The sequence below is a fragment of the Mustela erminea genome, chromosome 2, assembly GCF_009829155.1.
Source record: "Mustela erminea isolate mMusErm1 chromosome 2, mMusErm1.Pri, whole genome shotgun sequence".
Classification (NCBI taxonomy): domain Eukaryota; kingdom Metazoa; phylum Chordata; class Mammalia; order Carnivora; family Mustelidae; genus Mustela; species Mustela erminea.
Genome location: NC_045615.1, coordinates 112,295,894 through 112,313,817, shown reverse-complemented (window position 1 = coordinate 112,313,817; position 17,924 = coordinate 112,295,894).

The following is a 17,924-nucleotide window of genomic DNA, read 5'->3' as shown; positions in this document are numbered from 1 at the left end:
CACTTTCAAAATGTCATATTTAAGCATGACATCTCAAAAGCTCAGTAAATGCCTTAACAAGATAAAGACATTCCTTTTTTTCCAGTTTGCTAAATTTTTCATGATGAATTAGTGGTGAACTTTATAAAATTTTTTGAAATAATGGACAATCAATGAGTAATCACACAGGCTATACCCAATAATTTACAAATACTGTTACTGGCAGGTGACAGGTCATGCTCCATTATAAAAAGTATGTTTCTGACATTTATTTACTTAATCTTTTTCACATTAAGCTTTGTGTTTGTTCAAATGTGACATTAAACATGTGTCACCAATTTTGAACTTAATGTAGTACATAAAGTGTTTATAAGAACTGTATGTGTTTCTGAGTGTTTATGTACTTAATCAAAGTATTTTATGCTCCTTTGAGCAGATATTTATTTAATCAAGGGTTTAAATGTTTTAGGAAGTGTAAAATGACTGAACCATATGTAAGATTTCAGAGGTGCTCTGGGAGGAGAAGGAATGAAATATTAGAGGAGAGATGAAATGGATTATAAAACCCAAGTGAAACTGTGTAAGATGAACACTGGCAAAAAACTCAAGAGAGGAAAACTGTAGGAAAGATACCCGAAGACACAGACACTGCAAAATAAGATGTACAAGATACTGAAGAACAGAAACTAACATGTAAAATCTATGCAATAATATTTTTATTAACAACTCTTAGATTGACTGGAACCTCATGGGGTACACTGAGTAGAGCCAATTACCTTGTGTTACACATCAAACACTGGAATGATTTTTTGTTTTCTTTGGTGTCACATGTACTGGGCTTCTGTTTCTATTATTTCATTTAATCCATACAACCCCACTGAATACTGACTGTGATTACCATATTTTGAAAAATAAGGATAAAAACTTAGATTAAATACCATGATGATGTTCATAAAGCTGACCTTTGAATCCCACCCTATTGGATTCCCCTTCCAGCTCTTTCATCACTGGATTTTTTGGACAATCACGTTTATTATACAAAAGCCAGTTATTCATCTAACACAAAACCTACCCTAAGATATAATCAAGAAATGGAAGATGTTATCAGGCAGAAAAAGGAGGCTCCTGGGACTTGGTATAGCATATTTGCCTACTGTGTGGCTATCTCGTACTTCACTCCTGAACAATCTTGGTTATACAAGAAAACTCGAGCTTCAGTGGTGGGGGAATGCAATGGGTGACAAAGAAGGAGTACCTATGGGGACCAATGCTCTATCAATTACAAAATTCATTGAGGAAAAAGTATGAACCAGACACTGTGTTAGGTCTTGAAATACATTCCCTCATTTAATCATGTGAGACATTAACCTTGGGATGGAGAAATTAAATAATTTTTTCAAGGACTCACAGCTGCCAGGTATGAAGTTCACTCTAGCTGATTTTGTTGTAGAGATCATATTGCAACCAGTTTTTGATTAAACAAAATTTCAGATGGACATTCATATCTCTGTGATATATACATACACACTTATTTATACACAGTATATTCTTTTTTTTTTTTAATTTTTTATTTTTTATAAACATATATTTTTATCCCCAGGGGTACAGGTCTGTGAATCACCAGGTTTACACACTTCACAGCACTCACCAAAGCACATACCCTCCCCAATGTCCATAATCCCACCCCCTTCTCCCAAACCCCCTCCCCCCAGCAACCCTCAGTTTGTTTTGTGAGATTAAGAGTCACTTAGGTTTGTCTCCCTCCCAATCCCATCTTGTTTCATTGATTCTTCTCCTACCCACTTAAGCCCCCATGTTGCATCACCACTTCCTCATATCAGGGAGATCATATGATAGTTGTCTTTCTCTGCTTGACTTATTTCGCTAAGCATGATACGCTCTAGTTCCATCCATGTTGTCGCAAATGGCAAGATTTCATTTCTTTTGATGGCTGCATAGTATTCCATTGTGTATATATACCACATCTTCTTGATCCATTCATCTGTTGATGGACATCTAGGTTCTTTCCATAGTTTGGCTATTGTGGACATTGCTGCTATAAACATTCGGGTGCACGTGCCCCTTTGGATCACTACGTTTGTATCTTTAGGGTAAATACCCAATAGTGCAATTGCTGGGTCATAGGGCAGTTCTATTTTCAACATTTTGAGGAACCTCCATGCTGTTTTCCAGAGTGGCTGCACCAGCTTGCATTCCCACCAACAGTGTAGGAGGGTTCCCCTTTCTCCGCATCCTCGCCAGCATCTGTCATTTCCTGACTTGTTGATTTTAGCCATTCTGACTGGTGTGAGGTGATATCTCATTGTGGTTTTGATTTGTATTTCCCTGATGCCGAGTGATATGGAGCACTTTTTCATGTGTCTGTTGGCCATCTGGATGTCTTCTTTGCAGAAATGTCTGTTCATGTCCTCTGCCCATTTCTTGATTGGATTATTTGTTCTTTGGGTGTTGAGTTTGCTAAGTTCTTTATAGATTCTGGACACTAGTCCTTCAAAGTGTAGGGATAGAGGGCACATACCTCAATATCATCAAAGCCATCTATGAAAAACCCACCGCAAATATCATTCTCAATGGAGAAAAACTGAAAGCTTTTCCGCTAAGGTCAGGAACACGGCAGGGATGTCCATTATCACCACTGCTATTCAACATAGTACTAGAGGTCCTAGCCTCAGAATCAGAAAACAAAAGGAAATTAAAGGCATCCAAATAGGCAAAGAAGAAGTCAAATTATCACTCTTTGCAGATGATATGATACTATATGTGGAAAACCCAAAAGACTCCACTCCAAAACTGCTAGAACTTATACAGGAATTCAGTAAAGTGTCAGGATATAAAATCAATGCACAGAAATCAGTTGCATTTCTCTACACCAACAGCAAGAAGAGAAATTAAGAAGTCAATCCCATTTACAATTGCATCCAAAACCATAAGATACCTAGGAATAAACCTAACCAAAGAGACACAGAATCTATACTCAGAAAACTATAAAGTACTCATGAAGGAAATTGAGGAAGACACAAAGAAATGGAAAAATGTTCCATGCTCCTGGATTGGAAGAATAAATATTGTGAAAATGTCTATGCTACCTAAAGCAATCTACACATTTAATGCAATTCCTATCAAAGTACCATCCATCTTTTTCAAAGAAATGGAACAAATAATTCTAAAATTTATATGGAACCAGAAAAGACCTCGAACAGCCAAAGGGATATTGAAAAAGAAAGCCAACGTTGGTGGCATCACAATTCCGGACTTCAAGCTCTATTACAAAGCTGTCATCATCAAGACAGCATGGTACTGGCACAAAAACAGACACATAGATCAATGGAACAGAATAGAGAGCCCAGAAATAGACCCTCAACTCTACAGTCAACTAATCTTCGACAAAGCAGGAAAGAATGTCCAATGGAAAAAAGACAGCCTCTTCAATAAATGGTGCTGGGAAAATTGGACAGCCACATGCAGAAAAATGAAATTGGACCATTTCCTTACACCACACACAAAAATAGACACATATTTATACGCAGTATATTCTAATAATAAAATGATTCTCAATTATATATCCACTAATTTTCAATCCAAAGTTCCTGTTTTCCTACAATTTTCATGTAATAATATCTCTTAAAAGATGATGACACAAACATATATCCATTCTCTATCTCTTGAAATAGTTTAGGTAAAAATCTATAAATCACCCTCTCCTTGAAATTATTTTCTGTCTATTCACAAGACAAAACATGCAACACAGAAAGGCTTTGAGTGGAAGAAAAGAAATGTCTGAGAGGTTGAACTACTGGAAAGTTTAACCTTAACACCCTGTCTGCCAACAGAAGAGCAAAGCAGTCACAACAATAGCAATATTCTCCTTATTTATTTAAAAAAGGTATAACAATGTAGTCACAAACTCTTAAGATGAAACATGCCTCATCTTGACCTAAGCAGAATTTATTACCATGTCATTTTTATTATTTAAACAGAAAGTGAAACTATTAAAAATTTAAGTTCAGGATTTAGAAAAAGGATAAAAAATAATCACCAAAACCAGTGAGATAAATACAGTTATCAGGATAAAAATAAAAACGTAAAAATTTGAAAAAGAATAGAGAAGAAAAAAGAAAGCAGAGCTGTTTCTTTGAAAATTAAAAAAAAAAAATTCTGTAAAATGGAAGAGACAGAAAAAAACAAATATTGAAAATTGGAATTATATGAGAAATACAAATCTGAGAATAAGGACTATGTTTGTATAGCATAATACTTTGCACAACTATTTCTGTTCCAGAAATTTTTTTCCATTAACATCTTTTTATGAAAAAATCAAAAGCAGCTTATCAAGGCTGACTCTAAAAGAGATTTAAAAACCTGGGTTGATAATAATTATAGAAAACTATACAAAAATTATCAAGAACATGTCTTCAAAATATTGAAGAGTACAGAAATTTTACAGGAGAGATATTTTAAATTTTCATTTGAAGAGTTTAATTTCAATGTTCTATAAACTGTAATAATTAAACATAATTGAATACTGTATAACTTATTTTATGAGGCACATTTATACCTGAAAAAGGAAATGCTAAAGTTGAAAATATACAATATGATTTATGGATACAAATTAAAATTCATGAAACACTAAAAAATTGATTTCAACAGGATATTTTTTAAAAAGTGTCTACCTTGAAAAAAGACCTTTAATTTCAGTATGGACAAGAATAATCTACAAATTATATTAACACATTAGTGAGAACACAATTGGGATTCCATAAAATATAATGTCCTAATGATAACTCCTACAAAACTGACAAAAAGATAACATTTTTCTTAACATGAAAAATAAAAGTCATCATTTTACTTGCTGTTTAAAAACAACAGATGTCACAATTGAAGGTAGGAACAAAATTGCCATTTTACTTCCTTCTCTTTTTTATTGTTGTTCTTGGTAACTTTTGACAAATGCAAGAAGATAATAAACATATGTCAGGGGAGAAATTATCATTTTTAACATTTGAAGGTAACATTTTTATATAAAGAATATCAAAGGTAATAAAAGCAGGAATATTTAGCAAAATGACTTGATGTAAAGAAAACATATTATGTAGTCATCTATATAATAATCTAAAGTAACTTACATAAAGGTTTTGGGAGAAGGAGAAAATATTTGGGGGCTCAACTACAAAGAGACCTCAACACCTTTCCCACTGAAAACTTTTGGTTAAAAATAACTTTAACCAAATTGGAAATTAAAGATTGCAATTTACTGAGTATCCATTTTGTATCCAGCACTGTCCTATGTATTCTGAACATATTAGGTCATTCAACTGTTATTCTCTTTTTTAAAAAAGGAAAATGAGACTCAGAGACATGAAGTAACCTGCCCAAATTCCTGCACTTAGAAATTTGAACCCAGTTTTGTCTGATTCCAAAGTCAGTTTTATTAAATAATTCAGAAAACACCATGAAACTACATAGTATTAATATATGATGCTATGCATTGAATTTTCTTTCCCTCAAAATTCATGTTAAAATACCAACCCCCTAGTTACTTTAGGCTGTGAAAGTATTTGGAGATGGGTTCTTTAGAAAGATAATTAAGTGGTTGGAGGAAACAAGATGGCAGAGGAGTAAGAGACTGAAATATCATCAGGTCCCAGTAGTTCAGCTAGATAGTTACCAAATCATTCTGAACCCATAAACTCAACAGGAGATAGAAGAGAAGAAGAACAGCAATTGTAGGAACAGAAAATTGACCACTTTCCAGAAGGTAGAATATGCGGAGAAGTGAATCTGAAGCAAGAGGAAGATAGATGGCAGGGGAGGGGCCAGCTCCCAGCAAATGAGAGAGCAGTGGAGCACAAAATCAGAACTCTTAGCAGTCTCCTCCACTGAGGGATGTCACTCCAGAGACTAAGCAGGGAGTGGAGCCTTCACATGGGGAAGTGTGATCTCAGGACCTACAAGGTCGCAGAAGGACTGGGGGTGTCTAAGTGTGGCAGAACTCCTGGGTAACAGAGCAGGGAAGCTGGATGTAGAGACAGAGTTGAGCAGTAGGCTCTCAGTTCGAGGTTACCTTAAATCATGATCCAGGTCACGCTCAGGCCACTGCTCTACAAGCAGGGACCCCACAAGTGGCAGATCCAGAGAGACCTCTACCTTCCTCCTCCAGGAGAAGCATCACAGGAGTGAGCTGCGGGAATCTGCTACGTTTGAAGACTCCAAACGGGGCCATGCACTAGAGATAGATATGCTCAGTCACAGGCCAGTGAGCTCAGAGTGCGGCCAGAGACCAGGGAGACAGGAGGGATTGACTGCTTTTCTCTGAGCGTGCACTGAGGAGTGGAGCCCTACGTTCTCAGATCCTATGGGGCTGGAGATTTGGAGGCCACCATTTTCATTCCCTTCCCCCAAAGCTGTACAGAAAGTATTCAGGGAACAAAAGCTTCCAAGAGTGAATCCAAGCAGATTATTTAGCCTGACCCCTGGCAAGGATGGTGCAATTCCACCTCAGGGAAAAACATTTGAAAATCACTGCCACAGATCCCTCTGCCAGAAGATCAGCAAGAACATCCACCCAAGACCAAGTTTACCCATCAAGTAGAACTGCAGAACTCCAGAGCTAAAAGAAACCAACTCATAGAATTCATGGCTTTTTCCCCATGATTCTTTAGTCTTCCAAAGTTAAATTTTTTAAATATTAGTTTTTTCTTATTCTATTTTTTCCTCTTTCCTATTTTAACTTTTTTAAACTATTTCATCTTATCCATACCTTCTTAAAAATTATTTTTTTTAATTTTCATTGTTCAAGTCATATTCTATCCCTTCATTGTATTTAACCTTATTTTTCATACACATATAGGGTTTTTGTTGGGGGGGTACATTTTCTTCCTATAGATCAGAATATACCATAAATCAAGCCCATGGCTTTGTTGTAGTCTCCAGCCAGATCACATTCTTTCCTCTATTTTTCCTTCTTTCAACCAACTTCTTATCAATTCCTATTTTATAATCTTTTTTGATTCTCATATCTACATTCATATTCCATCACTTCATTGTGTTTACCCTTATTTTTCTATATATAAAGGTTTTTCTTTTTTTAAGACATTGGGAGGTAGTTTCTTCTAAGACACCAGAATACACCCAAAATCAAGTGTGTGGCTGTGTTCTATTCACCAGTTATATATATATATATATCTCCCCCTTTTCTTTCCCCACAGTTTTGGGTCTCTTCTGATTTGATTTGCTTAACATATATTTTTCTGGGGTCTTTGCCACCCTTTTAGTATTTTGTTCTCTCATTCATCTACTCTTATCTGGATAAAATGACAAGGCAAACACACACACACACACACACACACACACACACGCAAAAGAACAAGAGGCAGTACTGACAATTAGGGACCTAATCAATATGGACATTAGTAATATGTCAGAACTAGAGTTCAGAATGATGATTATCAAGGTGCTAGCTGGGCTCAAAAAAAGCATGGCAGATACTAGAGAATTCCTTTCTGGAGAAATAAAAGAATGAAAACCTAACCAAGCTGAAATCAAAAAAGCTATTAATGAAGTGAAATAAAAATGGAGGCTCTTACTGCTATAAATGAGGCAGAAGAGAGAATTAGTGATATAGAAGACCAAATGATAGAGAATAATGAAGTTGAGCAAAAGAGAGACAAACTGCTGGACCACGAGGGGAGAATTCAAGAGATAAGTGATACCATAAGATGAAACAATATTAGAATAATTGGGATTCCAGAAGAAGAAAAAGAGATGAAGGCAGAAGGCATATGGGATCAAAGTATAGTAGAGAATTTCCTTAATATGGCAAAGGGAACAAGCATCAAAATCAAGAAGGCAGAGAGACCCCCCTCAAAATCCATAAAATATAGGTCCACATCCCATCATCTAATAGTAAAACTTACAAGTCTTAGTGACAAAAAGAAAATCCTGAAACAAGCTCGGGACAAGAGGTCTGTAACAGAAAATGGTAGAAATATTAGGTTGGTGGCAGACCTATCCACAGAGACATGGGAGGCCAGAAAGGGCTGGTATGATTTATTCAGAGCACTAAATGAGAAAAATATGTAGCCAAGAATACTATATCCGGGTAGGCTGTCATTGAAAATAGAAGGAGAGATAAAAGCTTCTAGGACAAACAAAATCTAAAAGAATTGGCAAACACCAAACTAGGTCTACAGGAAATATTGAAAGAGATCATGTAAGCAAAGAGAGAATCTATACCAGACCAGAAAGGTACAGAGACAATATACAATAATAGTCACCTTACAGACAATATCATGGCACTAAATTTATCTTTCAATAGTTACCCTGAATGTAAATGGGCTAACTGCCCAAACAAAAGACACAGGGTACCAGAGTATATTAAAAAAAAAAAAAATCAATATATTATCTTCAAGAAATTCATTGTAGACCCAAAGACACCTCCAGATTGAAAGTGAGGAGGTAGAAAACAATTTACCATGCTAATGAACATCAAAAGAAAGCTGGGGTGACAAGCCTTATATCAAATAAATTAGATTTTAAGCCAAAGACTATAATAAGAGACGAGGAAGGACACTATATTGTACTTAAAGGGTCTCTCCAACAAGAAGAGCTAACAATTTTAAATATCCATGCCCCTAATATGGTATTAGCCAATTATATAAACCAATTAATAACAAAATCAAGGAAACACATCAACAATAACACAATAATAGTAGGGAACTTTAACACACCCCTCACTGAAATGGACAGATCATCTAAGCATAAGATCAACAAGGAAATAAAGACTTTAAATGACACACTAAATCACATGGATATCACAAATATATTCAGAACATTCCATCCCAAAGCAACAGAATACACATTCTTCTCTAGTGTACATGGAACATTCTCAAGAACAGATCACATCCCAGGTCAGAAATCAGGTCTCAACTGGTACCGAAAGACTGGGATCATTCCCTGCATATTTTCAGACCACAATGCTCTAAAACTAGAACTCAGTCACAAGACAGAGGAAAGTTGGAAAGAACTCAAATACATGGAGGCTAAAGAGCACACTATTAAAGAATGAATGGGTCAATGAGAAAAATTAAAGAAATTAAAGAAATTTTTTTTAAAAAAATCATGGAAACAAATGAAAATTTTCAAAATCTTTGGGACACAGCAAAAGCAGTCCTGAGAGGAAAGTATACAGCAATACAACACTTTCTCAAGAAACAAGAAAGATCTCAAGCACACAACCTTACCCTACACTAAAGGAGCTGGAGAAAGAACAACAAAGAAATCCTAAACCCAGCAGAAGAAGAGAAATAATAAAGATCAGAGCAGAAATCCATGAGAAAGAAACTAAAAGAACAGTAGAAAAATCAATGGAACTAGGAGCTGGTTCTTTGAAAGAATTAATAAGATTGATAAGCCCCTGGCCTGACTTATCAAAAAGAAAAGAGAAAGGACCCAAATTAATAAAATCATGAATGAAAGAGGAGAGATCACAACCAACACCAAAAAATTACAAACAATTACAAGAACATAATATTAGCAAATACATGCCAGCAAATTTGACAATCTGGAAGAAATGGATGCATTCCTAGAGAAATATAAAATACCAAAACTGAAACAGAAAGAAATAGAAAACATAAACAGACCCATAATCAGTAAGGAGATTGAAGCAGTCATCAAAAATCTCCCAAACAATAATAGCTCACAGCCAGATGGCTTCCCAAGAGAATTCTACCCAACATTTAAAGAAGAATTAATACCTGTTCTCCTGAAACTGTTCCAAAAAATATAAATAGAAGGAAAACTTCCAAACTCATTTTATGAGGCCAGCATTACGTTGATCCCAAAAACAATGACCCCATCGAAAAGGAGAATTACAGACAAATATCCTTGATGAACACGGATGCAAAAATTCTCACCAAAATACTAGCCAATAGGATAAAACAGTACATTAAAAGGATTATTCACCATGACCAAGTGGGATTTATTCCTGGGCCCCAAGTTTGGTTCAACATTTGCAAATCAATCAATGTGATACAATACATTAATAAAAGAAAGAACAAGAACCATATGATACTCTCAGTAGATGCTGACAAAGTATTTGAAAAGGTACTGCATTCTTTCTTCATCAAAACACTTCAATGTGTAGGGATAGAGGGTACATACCTCAACATCATCAAAACAATTTATAAAAACCCATAGCGAATTTCATTCTTAATGGGAGTAAACTGAGAGCTTTTCCCCTAAGGTCAGGAACATGGCAGGGATGTCCACTATCACCACTGCTATTCAACATAGTACTAGAAGTCCTAGCCTCGACAATCAGACAACTAAAAGAAATAAGCATCCTAACTGGTAAAGTAGAAGTCAAACTCTCCGTGTTTGCAGATGATATACTTTATGTGGAAAACCCTAAAGACGCCACTCCAAAACTACTAGAACTCATACAAGAATTCAGCAAGAATTCAGTAAAGTGTCAGGATATAAAATCAATGCACATAAATCAGTTGTATTTCAGTACACCAAAAGCAAGACAAAATAAAGAGAAATTAAGGAATCAATCCCATTTACAATTGCACCCAAAACCATAAGATACCTAGGAATAAAACTAACCAAAGAAGCAAAGAATCTGTACTCAAAAAACTATAAAGTACTCATAAAAGAAATTGAGGAAGACACAAAGAAATAGAAAACATTCCATGCTCATGGATTGGAAGAACAAATATTGTGAAAATGTCTATGCTACCTAAAGCAATCTACAAATTTAATGCGATCCTGATCAAAATACCATCAATTTTTTTCAAAGAAATGGAACAAATAATCTTAATATTTATTATTTATATGGAACCAGAAAAGACCCCGAATATTCAGAGGAATGTTGAGAAAGAAAATCAAAGTTGATGGCATCATAATTCCAAACTTCAAGCTCTATTACAAAGGTGTAATCATCAAGACAGTATGGTACTGCAAAAAACAGACACATAGATCAATGGAACAGAATAGAAAGCCCAGAAATGGGCCCACAACAATATGGTCAACTAATCTTCAACAAAGCAGGAAAGAAAGTCCAATGGAAAAAGACAGTCTCTTCAACAAATGGATTTGGGAAGACTTGACAACCATATGCCAAAGAATGAAACTAGACCATTTGCTCACAATACACACAAAAATAGACCAAAAAAGGATGAAAGATCTCAATGTGAGACAGGAATCCATCAAAATCCTTGAGGAGAGCACAGGCAGCAACCTCTTCAACCTTAGCCACAGCAACTTCTTCCTATAGCAACTTCTTCCTAGAAACTTTGCCAAAAGCAAGGGGAGCAAGGTCAAAAATGAACTACTGGGTCTTTATCAAGATCAAAATCTTTTGCCCAGCAAAGGAAACAGTCAACAAAACCAAAAGACAACCGACAGAATGGGAGAAGATATTCACAGATAACATATCAGATAAAGGGCTAGTATCCAAAAATCTATGTAGAACTTATCAAACTCAACACCCTAAGAACAAATAATCCAATCAAGAAATGGGCAGAAGACAGGAACAGACATTTTTGCAAAGAACACAACCAAACAGCCAACAGACACATGAAAATGTGTTCAACATCACTCACCATCAGGGAAATACAAATCAGAACCACAATGAGATACCACCTCACACCAGTCAGAATGGCTAAAATTAACAAATCAGGAAACAATAGATGTTGGTGAGGATTTGGAGAAAGGGGAACCCTCCTACACTGTTGGTGGAAATGCAAGCTGGTGCAGCCACTCTAGAAACAGTATGGAGGTTCCTCACAAAGTTGAAAATAGAGCTACCCTATGACCCAGCAATCGCACTACTGGATATTCACCCTAAAGATACAAATGTAGTGATCCAAAAGAGCACATGCACCTGAATGTTTATAGGAGCAATGTCTACAATAACCAAACTATGGAAATAAGCTAGATGTCCATCTACAGATGAATGGATAAAGAAGATGAGGTGTATATACAATGGAATACTATGCAGCCATCAAAAGAAACAGAATCTTGCCATTTGCATTAACGTGCCTGGAACTAGAGGGTATTATGCTGAGTGAAATAAGTCCATCAGAGAAATACAATTATCATATGATTTCTCTGATATGAAGAATTTGAGAGGCATGACTGGGGTTCATTGGGTGTAGGAAAGGAAAAAATGAAACAAGATGGGATCAAGAGGGACACAAACCATAAAAGACTCTTAGTCTCATGAAACAAACTGAGGGTTGCTGGGGGTTGGGAGGGTAGGGATAGTGTGGCTGGGTTATGGACATTGGGGAGGGTATGTGCTATGGTGAATGCTGTGAAATGTGCAAGCTTGATGATTCGCAGACCTGTTCTCCTGGGGAGATAGCACATTATATGTTAATTTAGAAAAAAAGAAAAAAAGGTGCCTGGGTGGCTCAGTGGGTTAAGCCTCTGCCTTCAGCTCAGGTCATGATCTCAGGGTCCAGGGATCAAGTGCCACATTGGGTTCTCTGCTTGGCAAGGAGCCTGCTTCCCCCTCCATCTCTCTGCCTGCCTCCCTGCCTACTTGTGATCTCTCTCTGTCAAATAAAAAAAAAAAAGAAGAAAGAAAAAAGAAAAAAAGATAATTAAGCTAAAATGAGGTTACTCAGAAGAGCCCTATTTCAATGCAACAGGTGTCTTGATAAAAAAAAAAAAAGACTAGGATACAAACATAATAGAGGGAAAACTTTTTTAAAATACAGGGAGAAGACAACCATCTATAAGGCAAGGACAGACCTGAGAAGAAGCTAAAGGTATAGACAACTGCTCTCCAGCCTCCAGAACTGTGAGAAAATAATGTTGTTACTGTTGTTTCTGTTTTACTTTGTTATGGTAGCTTTAGCAAACTAATAAATATGGTATAGGGTTATTATAATTGAACCAGTTTGACAACTGTAGATTATTCAAAAAAATAAATGAACTGCAAACAAGGATTCCTGAAAGAGATCAGAAAAAAGAGTCATCATAAGTGGATTTCTTACTTTGGAATAAAAAGCAAATTTGGACCCCATCTGAAAGCCTGCAAAGAGGTATAATCTTGTTGATTAAAGAACTGGATATAGAGTCCAAATATTTGTAAAGTCAATTAAAAAAATTCTATATGCCTAAAATTTTAAATACTAAAGGATTGTGTGAAAGAATTAATCAATTTTCTTATATAAAAATAAAATAACTATCATAAGTCAACAAGAACTACATGAACAGGCAGATATTACAGATGGCTACTGTCACAAATACGCAAAAAAACTCACGCAAAGGATTAAGATCATCTCTAATATTCAAAAGAGAGTGGCTAGAAAATATGATCTCAAAAGTATGTCTTAAAATTAATTTAATAGCTCCAGGAAAGATCTTTTAAATAAATGAAAAAATGAGATAGAAAACATTAAAAACAACAACAACAAACAACAACAAAAAAGCACTGCTCTTGGCCCACCCAGGAAGCTCAGTGGGTTAAGCTGCAGACTTTAGATTTCCGCTGGGGTCATGATTTCAGTGTCATGAGATCAGCCCTGCATGGGGCTCTGTGCTGAGTGTGGAGCCTGCTGGGGATTCTCTCTCTCCCTCTCCCTCTGCACCTCTCACTCCCACTTATACACATACATTCTCTCTAAAAACAAACAAACAAACAAACAAAAATACCTTCAAAACATTGCCCTTATTGAGACTAACTAGAAATTGTTGTGTCTATGTCTTTATCCATGCCTGTAACTATTGATAAAAGCGCAGATGTATTGATGTACTAGATTGTGATGTAAAGCTCGTTTCTTAAGTGCTGGCAGCTGCAGGAGCCTAAAAACACTGCTTTGTACGGGTGAATGTATAGTGAGGTAGAACAGCCTGGTGTACTGCCTTGGAGTTATTCATTGCTGTACAACCTGACAGGAACTTAGTTTAACATTATATGTAAAATAGTACTGGAAATATTCATACCATTGGCCCACTAATGCCCTAATAATACCTCTTCCATAAGAATTAATTAAATACGTGATCAAAGACTTATATAAGAGGGTACCTGTCAGCGCTCTACTCTAAATTCTCCATTGACTTCGTTTCTCCCAGAATGAAATGTTATCCCCCATGTCCTTACAATGGCTTAGAAGGCACTTGGAATTTGAATCTATAAGAACTTGCCTTTTCTAATTTTCATTTCCCTCTTAGTCTCTCAGATCCAACTACACTGGCCTCCTTACTGTTCTTCAAACATACTAGACACACTTCCACTTCAGGCTGTTTGCCCAGGAAGTTCCCTCTGCCTTGAATATTATCTGTGCTTACTTCTTCTTTGCTCTGATAGCTACTCTTAGCAACCAATTAAAAATGCAGCACAAACTCCAGTCCTGCTGAGCCCCTTTCCTTGCACTAATTTTGTTCTGTAATAATTCTTCCTTCCCAAACATACTATAAAATTGAATGACTATTATATTTATTCCTTATTTTAGCTCTCCATTCTCTCCTTATCCCCCACTTTCTAAAATATGGATTCCACAGGGATAGTTAAGTAAAATTTAGAGGTGTATATAATTAATAAAACAGGACATATTTTATGCAAAATAATGATCAATAAAGATACCAAGTAATAATAAGAAGAGGAGCAATATGCATAAAGGACAGGAAATTAAAATTTTAGCAGTGGTTCTTTAGGGATTTGGATTCATTAGTGTTATAGTTTGTTTTGTTTTTATCTCATGTATTTTCCTCCATTTTCCACAATTAATAAAATAGAAATAGAAGACTAACATTTTAAGAAAAATATTAATTTTTTTTAAATTGGGGTTTATGTAAATATATCAAGATAACATACTGCGTAATTTAGTTAAAGATAGTTACAGAATATTTATTTGATAAAATGTAAAACTCATTCTTTGTTTTAACTTTTTACAAATATAGTAATCAAAATATATGTTATAATATGTATTTATTATAAATAAAAATTGATAAGATTGATGACTATCAGGAAATATACTGAAAAATATACTGAAAAAATTGATATTCTTTCAGTGAACATGTCTAAGTGCTTAAAATAAATAAATACAAGATATTTGTATATTGAATATCTTCACAACTAATGATGTTTCATTAAGATCACATGACACAAAGTGTAAATGTAAAAAATTAATACCTTTCCTATAGAGCATGAATTAGAAGATAAAAAATATAGGAAAGATATTCTTTTCCACATGCCAATTAAAAATATAAGTAAATTTGGCAATGACCATGTTGCATTTATATGAAAAAGTAAGAACATTCTACAGAAAGATAAAAAGATTCAAACTGAACAAATGCGTATAGATTCAATGTACCTTGATGGAAGAACTATTGTTAAAAACAGACTATTTATTCTTAAATAAAAATTTAAATGAATTCAAAATTTTACAGCATAGTGATTAAAGCTGCATTTCTTTTTGTTTTTTTTTAAGATTTTACTTATTTATTTGACAGAGAGAGGTATCACAAGTAGGCAGAGAGGTGGGCAGAGAGAGAGGGAAAAGCAGATTCCCCGCCAAGCAGAGAGCCCAATGTGGGGCTCGGTCCCAGGACCCTGAGATCATGACCCGGGACGAAGGTAGAGTCTTAACCCACTGAGCCACCCAGGTGCCCCAACATTTCTTGCTACTTATAGGAATGAACTCAAATTCTATCTCTGATGTGTGAGTTTTATAACTTTAGGCACCAGTAAAATGAAGATTTACTAGTACTTGTTCCAAATTAATGAATGCAAAGTACCTAGAACAAGGTCTGGGACATAGTGAGCACTCAGTAATCAGTATGAACCTTGATTACAAAATCTTATCTGCCTTATGTTGTTTTTATTTTTGCTTACTTTTATAACTCAATAAAAGCATATAACATATCACTTAAAAATATACAGCAAGAAAAACTAAGAAGTCATTTAAATTAAAATAAGGAGTCAAGGGAGGGAATAAGCTTTTAAACATATTGTGAAAATGCATTAATAAAATCACTTTGCCAAACACTTTTTCATATACTCACTTGGTCAATAATTATTAATTTAGTATATTCCAGTAATTCTATTTGATGCTGGAGGCTCAAATCTCACCTTGAAACTCACAAAATATTGGGAAAGACAGAACAGAAAAATAATCAGTTGTAATATAATTTGAAGAAGGGTAATCACAGTGATAGAGAGAGTGATTCCATGACTTAAAACATGGCTGCATACCTCTTGCATCCTAATACAAGGCATCAAACTACCTTACCAAAAAAATGAGAGGAGAGAATAAGGAGAGAAACTTACTTTCTATGTTAGAGGTGTACAAAAGTTCCTCTTCAATGTCAAAAAGAGAGTCATAATAATCTCCTATCTAAAATTTGTTGAGTCATTCACATGGCAGTTTGCCTATGCTTCTAAGACTTAGAGAAAGAGATCAGAGAAATATGCCTTGTGAGATTGCCAAATAGAGAGGAGTAGGAACATCCCTTAAATATCTAGCATTCTAAGAAGATGGATTTATTATATGCCCTCAAGTTCTGAGTTGAGAGTCAAAGAGAGAAGATGGAAATGTGAACCAAACACCTGCTGAGAAAGTTATATGGATGGACCAAGAACACAAAAATCAGTGGACTGGTGAAGGGGACTGCAGCTGAGGTTCAGGAACAAGTAGGGCTTAATCATTTAGGGGGTAAGGGACCCAGAAGCTAAGTCTATTGGCCACTACTTGTTGCAATTAAGACACATAAACAAGACTACATTTTACCTCTTTGAGATATAAATACGGCAACTGATGAGTCAGTCTTTTTTCATGTAAGGAGCCATTTTTTTTCTCCTTTTCTAAGAGTGCTGTGTATGCTCCTCCCCCTGAACTTCTTATGCAACTGGAACCATAGACTTGCAGAACTGAGGATAATGAAGAAGAGCTTTAAATCTGATATGGGAAGGAAACTGAATATTACTCAGAATTCAAAACAAAATGAACCAGCAAATAACCGGTGGAATCTGGAGTTTAAAACACAATATGTTTACATTGGCACCCCCTAAATTAAATAGTTAGGTATAAATCTTAAAAAATACAAACAGGATCTATATAAGGAAAGCCATATAACTCTGATGAACAAAATCAACTAAATAAATGGGAAAATATTCCATATGCATGGATAAAAAGACTCAATACTGTCAAGATGCCATTTTTTTTCCCCAACTTGATCTATAGGCTTACTGTACTCTCAATCTAAATTTCAGCAAATTGTGTTATGATAATATAGATGAATTTATGTTAATGTTTTGATGGAGAGAAAAAAGATTCAGAATAGTCAACATAATATTGAGGAAGAATAAAGTTAGAGGACAGACACTACTCAATTTCAAGACTTACTATAAAGGTGCAGTAAACAAGACAATGTAGTAGTAATTGGTGAATAAATGGTACTAGACCAAGCAGACATCCATGAACGAAAAATAAATAAATAAATTTAGATGCAGATGTTACACCCAGCACAAAAATTAACTAAAAATGTATCACAAACAAAAATGTGAAATTTAAACTATAAAACTTCTGAAAGGTAAATAGGAGAAAAATCTAGGTGGCCCAGGTGTGTTGATGACTTTTTTGATATAATACCAAAGGAAAAATCCAAAAAAGAAATAATAACCTAGATTTCATTAAAATCAAAAACTTTTGCTCTGTGAAATACATTGTGAAGAAAATTTGAAGAAAACTTACAGACTGGGAGAAAATACTTTCAAAAGGTGCATCTGTTAAAGGACTGTAACCCAAAATATACGAAGAGCTCTTAGAACTGGACAGTAAGAAATAATCTACTTGAAAAAATGAGCCAATGACCTTACTAGACATCTCAACCTAAAGATACACGGATGACATATAAGCATATGACAATATGTCTCTCCTTATATGTTGTAAAGGAAATGAAAATTTAAACTA